We start from the raw sequence: 14,412 nt of genomic DNA, 5'->3' as shown, positions 1-14,412 counted from the left end.
ATGAAATCACTTGGCCAAATCTTGTTGAAGTGAAAATTTAAGACTGAGTGGGTCTACTTTCAAAGCATGTACTCACCTCAACTGGCTGTGTTGTTTGATTTTTACCATTTCCTTGAAAATTGTTAAATACTCTCTTGATTCTTTAAGAAGTACAAGTATTTGTCAATTGTTTTTCAATCTGAACACCACTTAACATGAATCTCTTTAGGCCTTGGGGAAATTATTTCCCAGAAGAGCTTAAACCAAAAGAAATCTGGGAATACACCATTTTTAAAATTTCAATAATCTACCAAGTTTATCCTTTTTTGTAGTCAGTTTATCCTTTTTATGTACAATAATTACATATTATACAACTAACATGTACATTTTCATGCTTTCAGAATTTGTTTTAATTTATTATGATATTTCTATGGAATATTATGTAGCTGTTAAAAAGAAAGAGAAAAATGTAAGTGATCTCCAAGAAAATCACAAAAGGTGCAGAAAATCCTCAGTGTCTGTGGCATTACTGTCTAAATTATAAAGTAAAAAGAGAGGACAAAGGAGAGAAGAGCCCGATACTGTGGCCTGGACACACAGGTGACCAAACAGAGTTACAGGGTTTATAGGTCCAAATAAGCTAAGCAACTTCGTTTCTTCTCTGGAGGAGGCTGGAAACAGTGCCCATGTCTTCAGAGTTATACCATTTTAAACAAAGTCCCCTCACTTCCTGACTTCCGGGTTAGTCAGGCAGGCATGTACAAACCCTAAGTGGAAAGAGAAGGTGTAAATACTTGCTCTCTTAAAGTCCCCAAATCAGTGCAAGTGTTGCTAGCTGCAGTATGAATGCAGCAGAAATAATTTGGTCCTGAGAGGACTTGTGACAGCACTCTAAACAGGAAGGCATCATGAGGAAGTACACAGGAGCACCGCACCTTGGACAGACAGATGCAAGGAATTAATAAGAGGTGAGATTATATAGGTCAACTGCACAGGCCTTGAGACTGGAGAACCATGCTCTTCAACCAGTCAATGCAAGCTTTGCGGTTTTCTAGGAACAATGGGCAGTGAATATAAGAGGAGAGAGAGAGATTGAAACAGTAAGTATTCGGTTGGCAGGGGTTGGGGTGAGGGTTGAATGTCCACATTCCCACAGAATACAAGGTACAAGAACAAAAGAGCTTGCTGTTTTTCTGTATGCTACAAGTATATAAACACTTGGAAATACAGTATATTTAAACAGAAAAGGGAAAGCCCATGACATGGTAGCACCTGAGGCCCCTCCACCTGCAATTAGATGAAATAAATTAGCAATTTACAAGTACTTCCATTTTAAAAAGATCATGTAGGATAACTCAAAAACTTGTTTACAGAAAATTTTAAGTATCAGTATTTGTATTTGTGGCCCAATTTTTTTCTACCTCAAAATAATTTCGCAAATTAAATACAGCAGAGCATTGGCACTATGTTTATAGACATTTTCTACCTTATAATCCCAACTGGAAGCTCACCCCAAAACAACAGCACCTATGGCTTTGCTATAAACTACAGAGACACTACGCCCAGTGTTTACATCTCTATAGGGGATCACCTGTCCATGCTCTTTAGGAAGGAGCCTCTTTCCAGAACTCACAGTAAACGACTAAACCAGGAGGCCAGTGTATATGCTCTCTCGCACAAGCACTTAAATCTTTGTGATTTTCCACACTCAAAAGCATTCCTCTCAGGCCCCAAACTCAGTGTGTGTGAATCAGACCTTTGTAACTGTTCTCATATAACTGTTCCCTGCCCATTTCAGAGTTTTGTTAACAAACAATTAAACCTCCTACTCGTCGGGGCTTAAATGCAAATTCAAGTGTTTAACTTCTATAGTCTTACCACATTTGGCAAACTGCCCAGTATTCAAAGGTATTTAAGAAATTTGGATGAAGGAATGAGCACTAGATGAGGAGAGGGGCTAAGCCCAGGGTGTGCTTCTCCAGGCTGCTCCCTCAACAGCACTGGAAGCCTTTGCTGACTGAGCACCTTGCCTTGTTTTGTTTGTTCCCTCAGCTCTTCAGCCTGTCAGAGCATTCATCATTAGCCAGTAAAGACTCACTTGTAAGATGAGGCATCTTCATTACTGAATTTTGTCGTTTCTTTTAAAGTTTCTAGTTAGAATCATATTTTAAAGGTTTTCAGATCAAAACAAAAGGAAAATAAAATAAAGAACTGACAAAGTCCAAGCTAAGGCCAGATTCATGAAGACGTGCTTCTAAATGTCCTTTCCTAAATATTTAACCAACTGTAGGTAAACTGCCTAGGGTACCATGAACACTTGATGCTGGCTGAGACAATGTAAAAGAAAGTCCTCCATCTTCCTCCATGATCTCTTCAACATGACATTCTAAATGTTTTTAAGGAAAGCAAGTGCTACCTCTAAGAAACCACAAATTAAAACCTTCAAGAAGAGCCTCTCTTCTGGCTGGGGATATATCTCAGAAGAAAGTGCTTGCTCAGAATACATACATACAAACATACATACATACATACATACATACATACATACATATATACCCTCTCTATATGCCCAAAAAAAAATGCAGCCTCTGTTCCCTCTCATAACACTTCTTTATCCCTTATACTATGGATTCATCAATTACTCTTAGTCACAACTCATAAAAAGTTTTGTTTTAAACATGTAAATGTTTTTCTGGAATATAAGCTCCTTCATGGTATATTTTCCTAAGCAAATTGTTTTATACATATTTTCAATTATTATTATTAAAAATGTTTGCCAGTGTGGGTGGATATGGATTGTACCTCGAACATGCATGATCAGCCCTCTACCACTAAGCTGTCTAACATTATTCTCCTTTTAATATGACAGTGTAAAGATTCTACTTAACATACAGAATTCCCATCTGAAGGCAAAAATCAACTGCCATGCAATGTTTTTAAGAACACTTTTAAAAATTATGCCTTAAAAAAGAAATGAATATGACAAGGACATATGCTCCACTATGTTCATAGCAGTCTTATTTATTATAGCCAGAAGCTGGAAATAACCCAGATGTCCTTCAACAGGGGAATGGATACAGAAAATGTGGTATATTTACACAATGGAGTGCTACTCAGCTATTAAAAACAATGACTTCATGAAATTCTTAGGCAATTGGATGAAACTAGAAAATATCATCTTGAGTGAGGTAACCCAATCACAAAAGAACACACATGGTATGCACTCACTGATATGTGGATATTAACCCAAAAACTTGGAACACCCAGGAAACAATTCACAGACCACATGAAGCTCAAGAAGAAGGAAGACCAAAGTGTGGGTTCTTTGATCCTTTTTAGAAGGGGAAACAAAATACTCAGAAAATACTGAGAAAAGGTATGGAGCAAAGACTGAAGGAAAGGTCATCCAGAAACTGCCCCACCTGGGGATTCATCCCATATACAGTCACTATTGTGGATGCCAAGAAGTATATGCTGACAGGAGCCTGATAGAGTTTTCTCCTGAGAGGCTCTGTCAGAGCCTGAGAAATAGAGGCGGATGCTTGCAGGCAACCATTGGACTGAGCACGGGGTCCCCAATAGAGGAGCTAGAGAAAGGACTGAAGCAGTTGAAGAGGTTTGCAACTCCATAGAAAGAACAACAATATCAACCAACCAGAGCTCCCAGGGTCTAAACCACCAACCAAGGAGTACACATGGAGGGACCCAAGGCTCCAGTCACATATGTAGCAGAGGATGGCCTTTGTGAGGCATCAATGGAAGAAGAGGCCTTGGTTCTATGAAGGCTCGATGCTCCAGTGTAGGGGAATTTAAGGGCAGGGAGGCAGAAGTGTGTGTGTGTGTGTGTGTGTGTGTGTGTGTGTGTGTGTATGTGTGTGTGGCATACACTCAAACAATCAGGAGCCGGTGAGATTTTCTGGATTTTCTAGCTGGGGGGAGGGAATTGGGAAGATTGAAATGTAAATAAATAAAATATCCAATAAAAATTATATGAAAACAAACAAATAAAAAACGAAACAAATTTAGAAGTCATTGTTCCCCTGCTATCTGTAGTCCAAATGAAGCTGTGTGACAAAGGGTTACCTTCAGGTGGGAAGCTGTTTGGGATGCCTTTGTTTCTTTCTTGAATTCATTCTGATTCACTAGTGCCCAGCATGATAAAGAAATATACACCATTAGAAAAAAATTTGAGTCTGGAATACTTTTAATGTTTTCACTTCCCTCTTGAACCAAAACCTCCATCGTTAAGTATAATTAATTGGTGACTGAAACTTTAAGGAACATTAAGAGAGTCATTACCATATCAAAACATTTGAACAATGCCATCAGTGTGTTTTCGGGACAGCCAATTAATCAAAAGAGGTTTCGTGAGGTTGTACATAAAACTTAGTGTTTTAATCTTAGAACTAAAATTCTCATGCACTCTTGGAAATCAAGTATTTAGATTGTATTTAGATTCTGATTCTGTTCTGACAACAACAAAAGATATGGTGTCAAGTAAACACAGCCTTAAAAAGAAAAAAAAAAACACAACTTGGCATTTGAATATAACAAAGTAACAGAAAAAGTGTGAGTTGCCCAATGAACCAAAACACAATGCAGCCTTCATGGCTACAGCCAGTGAGCTCTGAGCAAAGGAAGGGGATTCCACAACCTCCTAAATATGCTCTCAGTTAGATCCTGGATGAGCACTTTAGTAGTGATTAAAACTTATGATACTGCAGAGAGCCTTATGTCAAGATGTTTCCACATTCCTTAATGTCGTGTGAACATCCCAGGTCAAATACAACATGACACTAATAGTCTGAAAGTAAAGAGGATAAACCATAAACTATTTTAACAGACTTAACAGGGTCCTCTTTGCACTGGTTGTGGGAAAGACATGGCAGAGGCTGAACATTAACAATGGTTGTTAAGTTACCACTTCAAAAAGATGTTAAAGTATATTTTTTTAAATCCTGAAATGCATGTCCTAGTAAATTTCAATATAAATTTGATTTACAAATTCCACCGAAAATGTGACACAGCTGGCAGAATAAATAACTACAATAAATCATTATTAAATAACTGTAAATCTTTGTAATGACATAACGCCTAACTTCAAAAAAAAAAAAAGTATGCAGCAATGAACCTTCAGTAGAAGAAAAGTACTCTTCACACGGGAAAGCAAATTACAAAACTTACCGTGCCCATATCACAATATGATTCAATGACTAAACAGAGAAATACAATTCACATAAATTGTACTGAAACCTACAGCAGAGCTGAGCTTACTATCCTATCAAAACAGTGTATGGCAAGGGGTAACACGCTCCGGCGGCTCCCACTAACGATCACACGCACAGCAGCTAAGTCTTACAGGTACAGCGGCATCTAATATTTTGTTAGACAATAAAAACATATTCCAGGTATCAATCAACAAGCGCAGTTTGTCCTTTCTCCCGAAGTTTCATAAATATTCTGTTGCAATAATTTATCAGCCTGCCACACTCTCTTTCCTCCATTCACAGTTCCACCCTACTTCAAAATAAACTTTTTCAAAAGATGTAGTTACATTCTTTTTGATGCAGAGCAGATGGGTAGCTACAGTAGTAACCCATTACTTTAGATACCACTTCAAGTAAATCACTCCAAACATCTCTGCATTATTGAGCTCTCTGAAGCTTTTCTTTGTCAATGTTCAGAGGCTTGGTACCCTGTGGCAACCAACAGGGTTCATGGCTCTAGCCAGCAAGATGAACTCCAGCAGATGACAGGCCTCAGAGTTCCTGCTCACAACCTATGATTGCGGCCTCTGCCTCTCAGGAAGGATAAATTATTAACCAACACTGTCATGGGAGAACTGTCTAAGACAAACCCATTATAACTGTGAGCCCACCAAATATTTCACACCATCAGTTTGTAAAGTCTCTGTCCAGGTCACCATTGCTTTCTCTTAATTGTATTTATACTTCAGTTCCCCAACACTAGTCTTCATAAAATGGAAAGAGATTCCTGAAGGCTACCTCTTCCTACTTTTCTATTTGTCAGACCCAGTCAGCAAAAGCATTTCTTCATAGGAAGCCAACTCCTGCTTCTTTGAATCCTTTTAGATTTACCAGAACAGGAGGCTGATTTAAGCAGGTGGCTCCAGGACAAAAGATACACAAACTGATCTATGTAATACAGTAGATGGCAGACAGTCCTAATTTTAAACTAGATCAAAAACATTTTGCAAATGAGAATTTTTCCCACCTATATGTCCTTTTTCAATTAGTTGCAGCAACTAAGACAGTCATGAAGTGAGTCTACTCTAGACACACACCTGGAGCTCCAACTCGGTATTTCTTCCCAATAAGACACTTCCCTCTTCACTGTCACTTCCGAGCCACACAAAAACATTCTCTGTGCATCCCTCACCCTCCCGGAAGAGAAAAGCATCTGTGCTATGGTTTCAAATCCAACACATTCCAGATCAAATAAATAAGCCAGTAAACGGATACCTAACTTGTGGGGGGATAAACATCTACAAGTTATGTGTGGAAACAAATGAAAATATTTCCAAATAAGCAAAAGTTCAAAGGAGGGCAGCAAGACAGAAGGAACGAGAGGATTCCAGGTCTCAAGGGAGGCACAGGAGCAGGAGAACAGTCAGCACACCCAAGAGACTCAGAGAAGGTACAACTCTGTGAGTAGCACAGGCCAAGAGGAGGAACCCCTAAGCACACACACTACTGCGGAAGGCACAGATCTGGATTACAAGTGTGGGCAACCTAAATGTTCTACCACAGTGTTCAGGAAAAGCACTAAAAGATAAAAATAATAGCCACTGCTAGGACTATGACTCCTGGATCAACCACTTAAGAATGATTTACTTGTGTTAAATCTATGATTACACAGCAGAAGAAATGACCTCCTTTCTCCTCTCACTTTCTGTGTCCCTACATACCAGCCTATCCAGCTACGAACGTCCAGTTGAGGGCCACAAAGCCCTATCATCAGCCTACATAGGAATGGCCCCCAAAGACTCTGTGTTTAAATGATTGGGCCATAGGGAGTTATTGGCACTATTACGGGGTGTGGCTTTGTTCAGAGTAGGTGTGGCCTTGTTGAAGGAAGTGTGTTACTGTGTAGTAGGCTTTGACGTCTCCTGTGCTCTAGCTATGTTGGGCATGACACACAGTCTCCTGCTGCCTGCCTTGGGATCAAAATGAAGACCTCTCAGCTCCTTCTCCAGCACCATTCCTGCCTGGTCTGCAATCTGCTGTGTTAGCCACCATGACCATAATGGACTAAACCTCTGAAACTGTAAGCCAGCCTCAATTAAATATTTTCTGTTAGAAAAGTTGTCATGGCATCTCTTCATAGCATTAAAACCCTAACGAGACAATCGATTTGTACACAACAGATAAATTTTCTAGTGTAAATCCATCTCCAAGGCTCTGTGCAACAGCAACTTCAAACCTGATTTCTCAACTCTGCCCACCTTAGCAAGTGATGTCATCCACCACTCTGAACTCGGAAATGACTTTTTCCTTTTATACACACCACTCTTTCCTTCCTCAATTTTGTAAAACAAGGGTTTCCTTGGAGACAGTGTATCTGAGTCTTTCCTCTAACCTTTGGAACAGAGGTAAATCTCTCTAAGGATTGAACCCAGTCTCTAGATTTACAGTATAGTGATAACACCAGTATAGAGATGGTAAGATTTGTTACTTAGCAAATCAACTCAACATATGTATAAATGATTGTCTTGGATCCAAATATCCTCATGGAGATTTAAGAGAGACTATCCCAAAGGGGAAACACTTTATCAATTTTAATTTTATTATTTTCACCTACTTTTCCCTAACTTTTCAGCTGTTTTGAGCTACCTTACAAGTGCATACCTTTCAATACCTACTCAGTAATCTGTGTCCTTTCTTGATGAGAATGTGTTTGTTGTTTTTGTAGCTGGCAGAATGATTGCATTTCCCAGAAGCCTTGTTGTTCTTCTAATACTTTTCTTAGGCAATCAATCTCTAGAGCCTTCCAGTATCTCTACCTTCACTTACTCTCTAGTCCACTAGCTACATCCCAACACGCATGCATGCACTTTCACAGTTAAAATAACCCCCTGCCTCAGCTTTGTGGATTTGCATTTTCTCCTTTTGAACTGATTTTTGAATTAAAGCTGAGTCTCCCAAATCCTCTAAAAGGAACATGATTTTCAACCTCTGCCAACCTTCCCAGTTTTGATCACCTGACTCCTCTCCCAGTGACCAGTGTTTCTACCAGTCATCTCACATAGATCTCATAGAATATCTATGAAGGTGTTCTGAATTCATTCCATTCGAGTACCAAAATGAGCTGTTATCAGTCTCAATGTAAGCAAGCCTTATAAATTATCACCTATTAGTGTTATACCAAAATAGCTTATATCTTTATAATATTTAAATTTTGATATTTGATAAATATTTAACAAATTAAAAACACAGTTAAACCCTGTCCTCTTTCTTGTTCTTTTCCTAGGTTCTTTGTTGTATTTGTCACTAAATACAACAGTGGTAAAGCTCAGTGGTAAAGCTAATCCCCAGTATTAGCGGAAAGAGACTAAATAAATACTTCTGAGTTTCTCCTTCAATAGCTGGGCAGAACAGGGACAGAAACTGCTTAAAGCTCATTTTTTCTTTATGTACTTATCTTTTAGATATTTATTCTAATCTTAGATCTCCTGCCGTAGTAGAGTATCTTGAATCCTGTCATTTTGCAGGCTTCCTGAATTAGGTTTGATTACTAAACAGGAAGCCATTTTCATAAAGATTCCAATGCCTTACCACCCCTGCTTTCTGAAGAGCACTATGTGAAAACAGATAAACTCAGGCCCTGCAGTTTGAGTCCAGTAAGTCCTTATACAATTTCTTGATAATTGTTGAGCATGACATAATTAGAAATGCCCTCTTGTGTCAAAAGGGTGGAGATGGTGCTTCTGTATGACAAAACCAGTTATGTTTGGGTATGTCTTCAAACTCATTTGTCAAAACTACATTCGTGGACAATATCAATGCAACTGTCAATGAAATCCTGCTCTTCTTAGCAATCATCAGATGTTGGTTATATATTTGACACCATGACACTATTAAAATGATTTTTTTCTTTGTCTTGATACTAGGGATAAACACGGACCTCAAATATGCTAGGCAAGCACGTTATCACTGAGATGCATGCCTGGCCCAGCAACCTCTGATTAAAAGATAAAACCTATCTATGAAGATGTTCTTAATTCATTCAGTTCATTTGAGTACCAAAATGGGCTGTTACCAGTCTTCATGTAAGGAAGTCTTATAAATTACCACACATTTTTTCACTATACCAAATAGCTTTTATTCCTTTATTGTATTTAAACTTAATAAATATTTAACACATTTAAAACACAGTAAGGTATATACATGGTCCCCATAACAAGTTAACAAAATTCCAATGTCTTTAAACAAGAGAAACTTACATTCTGTTGGGCAGGTCTCACTGAGCCAAACTCAAAGTGTAGCATCTTCAAGAGGTGCTAATAGACAATCTGCTTCCCAGTCCTTTCCAGGTTCAATAGGCTGTCTGGATTACTTGGCTTGTGCCCCCTTGTTCTGTCTTCACAGGCAGGATGCTATATCTGACCATTCTTCCTTCCAGTATTATAGCTTTCTCCGTCACCATAGCTAGAAAAACTTCATAACTATTAACTACCCATGCACTTAAATTAGGTCTACATAGATTTCCCCGGAGTACCTCCCTCATCTCATAGTCCTTAACCTTAATCACATCTCTAACATCCCTAAGGTTAAGATTTGCAGGCTCTTTTATTGTCAATGTATGTGGTGTGCATGCCTATATGAAAGTGTTCGTGTGTGTCTGTTGGTATGAAAGGTTGATGTTGGATGCTTGGCCACCTATTTCTGCAGGGTCTCTCAACTGAACCCAGAGCTCACTGGTTCACTTAGTCTAGATTATGAGCTTATTCTAGGCATCACTTGTCTCTGCTTCCCAAGCACTGAAATGACATGTGGACTGTTATCAAGTAGTCTTGACATCTATCTAGGTACAGGGGATCTACACTCATGACCTCATGCTTGAATACCAAGTACTTTTACTGCACACAGCAGCATGTGCTGGGTGCAATTTGCAGGTTCTTAATATTTGCACACAATGAGGGGCTATTGTACTGTTGACCAGTCAATCTACGTAAAATTTTCAAGTCAACATCCTCACAGTGAGAATTTACAGTATTCCTAACTATTATGGTGTGGTGTATCCACCTTGTCACAACAATTAAAAGCTTCAAATAATCAATTAATTTTATTTATAGTCACACATATACACTTAACAAATACCTAAAAATATGTTTATCTTTCACTTGGATGGGTGAAATATTCTGTGATCAGTTTGTTTGTGTTCCAATCCACAGTGATTCCTGAGCAGATTTGTTTTCATTTTAAAGTCATAAATTCTAGGAAACTAATTCATCTAAACTTTGTTATCATACCTAACTGCATAGTAACAATTTTCAGATTACACCAGAAAGCAGTGTAGAGAAACAGTGTGCTAATTACACATTACTACTCCAACAATAGGCTATAGCTTCACACTTCAACATTATGAAGTATGATTTCAGCACTGGAACGTTAGACGTTACACAAATTGTACTCAATATTTTTGCTTTGTTATAAAAAAGGTTTTTTTTTTTTTTTTTTTTTTTTTACCACAAAGAAGGCTTTACCTAAAGCCTGTTCAATCAGGGACACAAACTTACTAAGCCAATGGCATCTGAAAGGACTTTAATAGAAAGGTATTTTATTAAGGCTCATAGGACAAAAACCAATCAACCAACGAACCAACCAACCAAACAAGCCCTACAAAGTTGATTTTCTTTAATTTGTTTTTACCAAGACATTTTACCCTCCAGTTAGAATGCAAGTTTCCTCACTAGCATCAGTGTGAATGAATGTTAATATTACCCACACAACACAGTGTCAACATGCATCCTCAAGATGCGTTTTCTACCAGGCCATTTATTTACAATCCAGTCTTATTGTTTGCATATTTTAAATCTGTGTAGGCATGCCACTGTAACACTGAAGGCTACAAGTAACATAAATTTAAAATACTTCAATTTTTAGAATCAGAAACTCATGACTTAGGTATATTAAATTTAATTTGTAATATGAGTGTATTATTTTTTATTCGATATATTTTTTAATTTACATTTCAAATGAATTCCCCTTTTCTGGCCCCCCACTCCCTGAAAGTCCCATAAGCCCTCTTCCCTCCCCCTGTTCTTCCATCCACCCCTTCCCACTTCCCTGTTCTGGTTTTGCCCTATACTACTACACTGAGTCTTTCCAGAACCAGGCCAATCCTCCGTTCTTCTTGTACATCATTTGATATGTGGATTATGTTTTGGGTATTCCAATTTTCTAGGCTAATATCCACTTATTAGTGAGTGCATACTATGATTAATCTTTTGAGACTGGGTTACCTCACTGAGTATGATGTTCTCCAGCTCCATCCATTTGTCTAAGAATTTCATGAAGGACTCCATTGTGTATATATACCACATTATTTGCATCCATTCTTCCATTGAGGGATACCTGGGTTCTTTCCAGATTCTGGATATTATAAATAGGTCTGCTATGAACATAGTGGACCACGTATCCTTATTACCTGCTGGGGAATCCTCTGGGTATATGCCCAGGAGTGGTATAGCAGGATCTTCTGGAAGTGACCTGCCCAGTTTTCTGAGGAACTGCCAGACTGACTTCCAGAGTAGTTGTACCAATTTGCAACCCCACCAGCAGTGGAAGAATGTTCCTCTTTCTCAACATCCTTGCCAACACCTGCTGTCTCCTGAATTTTTAATCTTAGCCATTCTGACTGGTGTAAGGTGAAATCTCAGGGTTGTTTTGATTTGCATTTCCCTAATGACTAATGAAGTTGAGCATTTTTTAAGGTTCTTCTCAGCCATCCGAAGTTCTTTGGGTGAAAATTCTTTGTTTAGCTCTGTACCTCATTTTTAATAGGGTTATTTGGCTTTCTGTGGTCTAACTTCTTGAGTTCTTTGTATATATTGGATATTTGCCCCTATCTGATGTAGAGTTTGTGAAGATCTTTTCCCAATTTGTTGGTTGCCTATTTGTCCTTTTGATGGTGTCCTTTGCCTTACAGAAACTTTGTGATTTTATGAGGTCCCATTTGTCAATTCTTGATCTTAGAGCATACACTATTGGTGTTCTGTTCAGGAACTTTCCCCCTGTACCAATGTCCTCAAGGGTCTTCCCCAGTTTCTTTTCTATTAGCTTCAGTGTCTGGCTTTATGTGGAGGTCCTTGATCCATTTGGAGTTGAGCTTAGTACAAGGAGATAAGGATGGATCAATTCGAATTCTTCTGCATGCTGACCTCCAGTTGAACCAGCACCATTTGTTGAAAAGGCTATCTTTTTTTCCACTGGATGTTTTCAGCTCCTTTGTCGAGGATCAAATGGCCATAGGTGTGTGGGTTCATTTCTGGATCTTCAATTCTATTCCATTGATCTGCCTGCCTGTCACTGTACCAATACCATGCAGTTTTTAACACTATTGCTCTGTAGTACTGCTTGAGGTCAGGGATACTGATTCCCCCAGAATTTCTTTTGTTGTTGAGAATAGTTTTAGCTATCCTGGGTTTTTTGTTATTCCAGATGAATTTGAGAATTGTCTTTTAACTTTATGAAGAACTGAGTTGGGATTTTGATGGGTATTGCGTTGAATCTGTATATTGCTTTTGGCAAAATGGCCATTTCAACTATTATTAATCTTGCTAATCCATGAGCATGGGAGATTTTTCCATTTTCTGAGATCTTCTTCTATTTCCTTCTTCATAGTCTTGAAGTTCTTGTCATACAGATCTTTCACTTGTTTGGTCAGTCATAGCAAGGTACTTTATACTCTTTGAGGCTATTGTGAAGGATGTCATTTCCCTAATTTATTTCTCAGCCTGCTTATCCTTTGAGTATAGGAAGGCCACTGATTTGCTTGAGTTGATTTTATAACCTGCCACTTTGCTGAAGTCGTCTGTCAGCTGTAGGAGTTCTCTAGTGGAGTTTTTTGGGTCACTTAGGTAGACTATCATATCATCTGCAAATAGTGATAGTTTGACTTCTTCCTTTCCAATTTGTTTCCCTTTGACCTCCTTATGTTGTCTAATTGCCTAAGCTAGTACCTCAAGTACAATCTTAAAAATATAAGGAGAGAGGGGGTAGCCTTATCTAATCCCTGATTTTAGTGGGTTTGCTTCAAGTTTCTCTCCATTTAGTCTGATGTTGGCTACTGGTTTGCTGTATATTGCTTTTACTATCCGAGATGCAGAGTTTAATCTCTGAACTCTACAGGGATTGGCCTTAGCAGCTTTAGAAATTGCCTCTCACACTGTGAACACACCTCACAGCAAGATGACCCTGCTAATGGGTCCCAGATTAGGGTTTGGGGGGACCAAAGGCACAGATCCCTCTTCTCCCTAATTTCTTTTCCTTTGTAGGCCAAGTGTGTGGTCACTCAAGGTATCCTCATGACCCTGCTTTCAAAAACAATTTGTTCTGATTTGAACAAAGAAATCCAGGTCACATTTTAAAGTTGAAGATGAATGTGTTTAGGATGTATAGATCATCAGGAACACAAAAGTGTACAAGCATGTTCAATAGAAGCCCAAGCAATAATATGTTCATGAATGAAAAATAATCTCAAATTTAACCTTGATTCTTCAGAAACTTTGGCTAAGCTATTTTTTCCAGGAAAAAAAATATCTAGGAAAATCAATTTGAGAATGCAATTTAACGTTTCATTTCTTATGAAGTTCAATTCTGCTCAGTCATTTTCTCCCAGGTTCTAAATGAACTCTCACAAAGTCATCAGGAATGAAAATGAAATACTTACAGTCATGTCTGATGGCTCAAACATGTAACTCCAGCACTGGGAAGGCTGAGGGGCAAGGATTTCTGAGAGATCGAAGCCAATCCAAACTACACACAATAAGACTGTCAGAAAGGGGTGGGGCAAGGCAGAAAGGAACAGAGATTGTATTTATCAACTGCTAAACTAAAATAACCATTAAAATCGAGAATTGCACATACCATAAAGTACAACTGATTGGATTTTTTCACCTTTAAATAGAAGAGTCATTCTCAAAGTCAAAAAATAACAATTCTAAAAATAGGATAAAGAAATATATGCGAATGTATTTTCTCCTCTTCTTCAGCCAAGCCCCCTGGGCTGGCCTAAGAATTCTGAGTGTTAGAAAGCCACATATCACTATAACTATTCAGCTTACATCACCTGGTTCGACACATGTTTAGAATATTTTGGCTCCACCAAAATAATTTTATCATATCACAATTTGCCTCCCACTGTCCATATTCATAGAATAGGAAATACCAAGGATTAAATTCTAAAATG

This window comes from Apodemus sylvaticus, chromosome 14 (assembly GCF_947179515.1).
Source record: "Apodemus sylvaticus chromosome 14, mApoSyl1.1, whole genome shotgun sequence".
Lineage (NCBI taxonomy): Eukaryota > Metazoa > Chordata > Mammalia > Rodentia > Muridae > Apodemus > Apodemus sylvaticus.
This window is presented reverse-complemented; position numbering follows the sequence as displayed.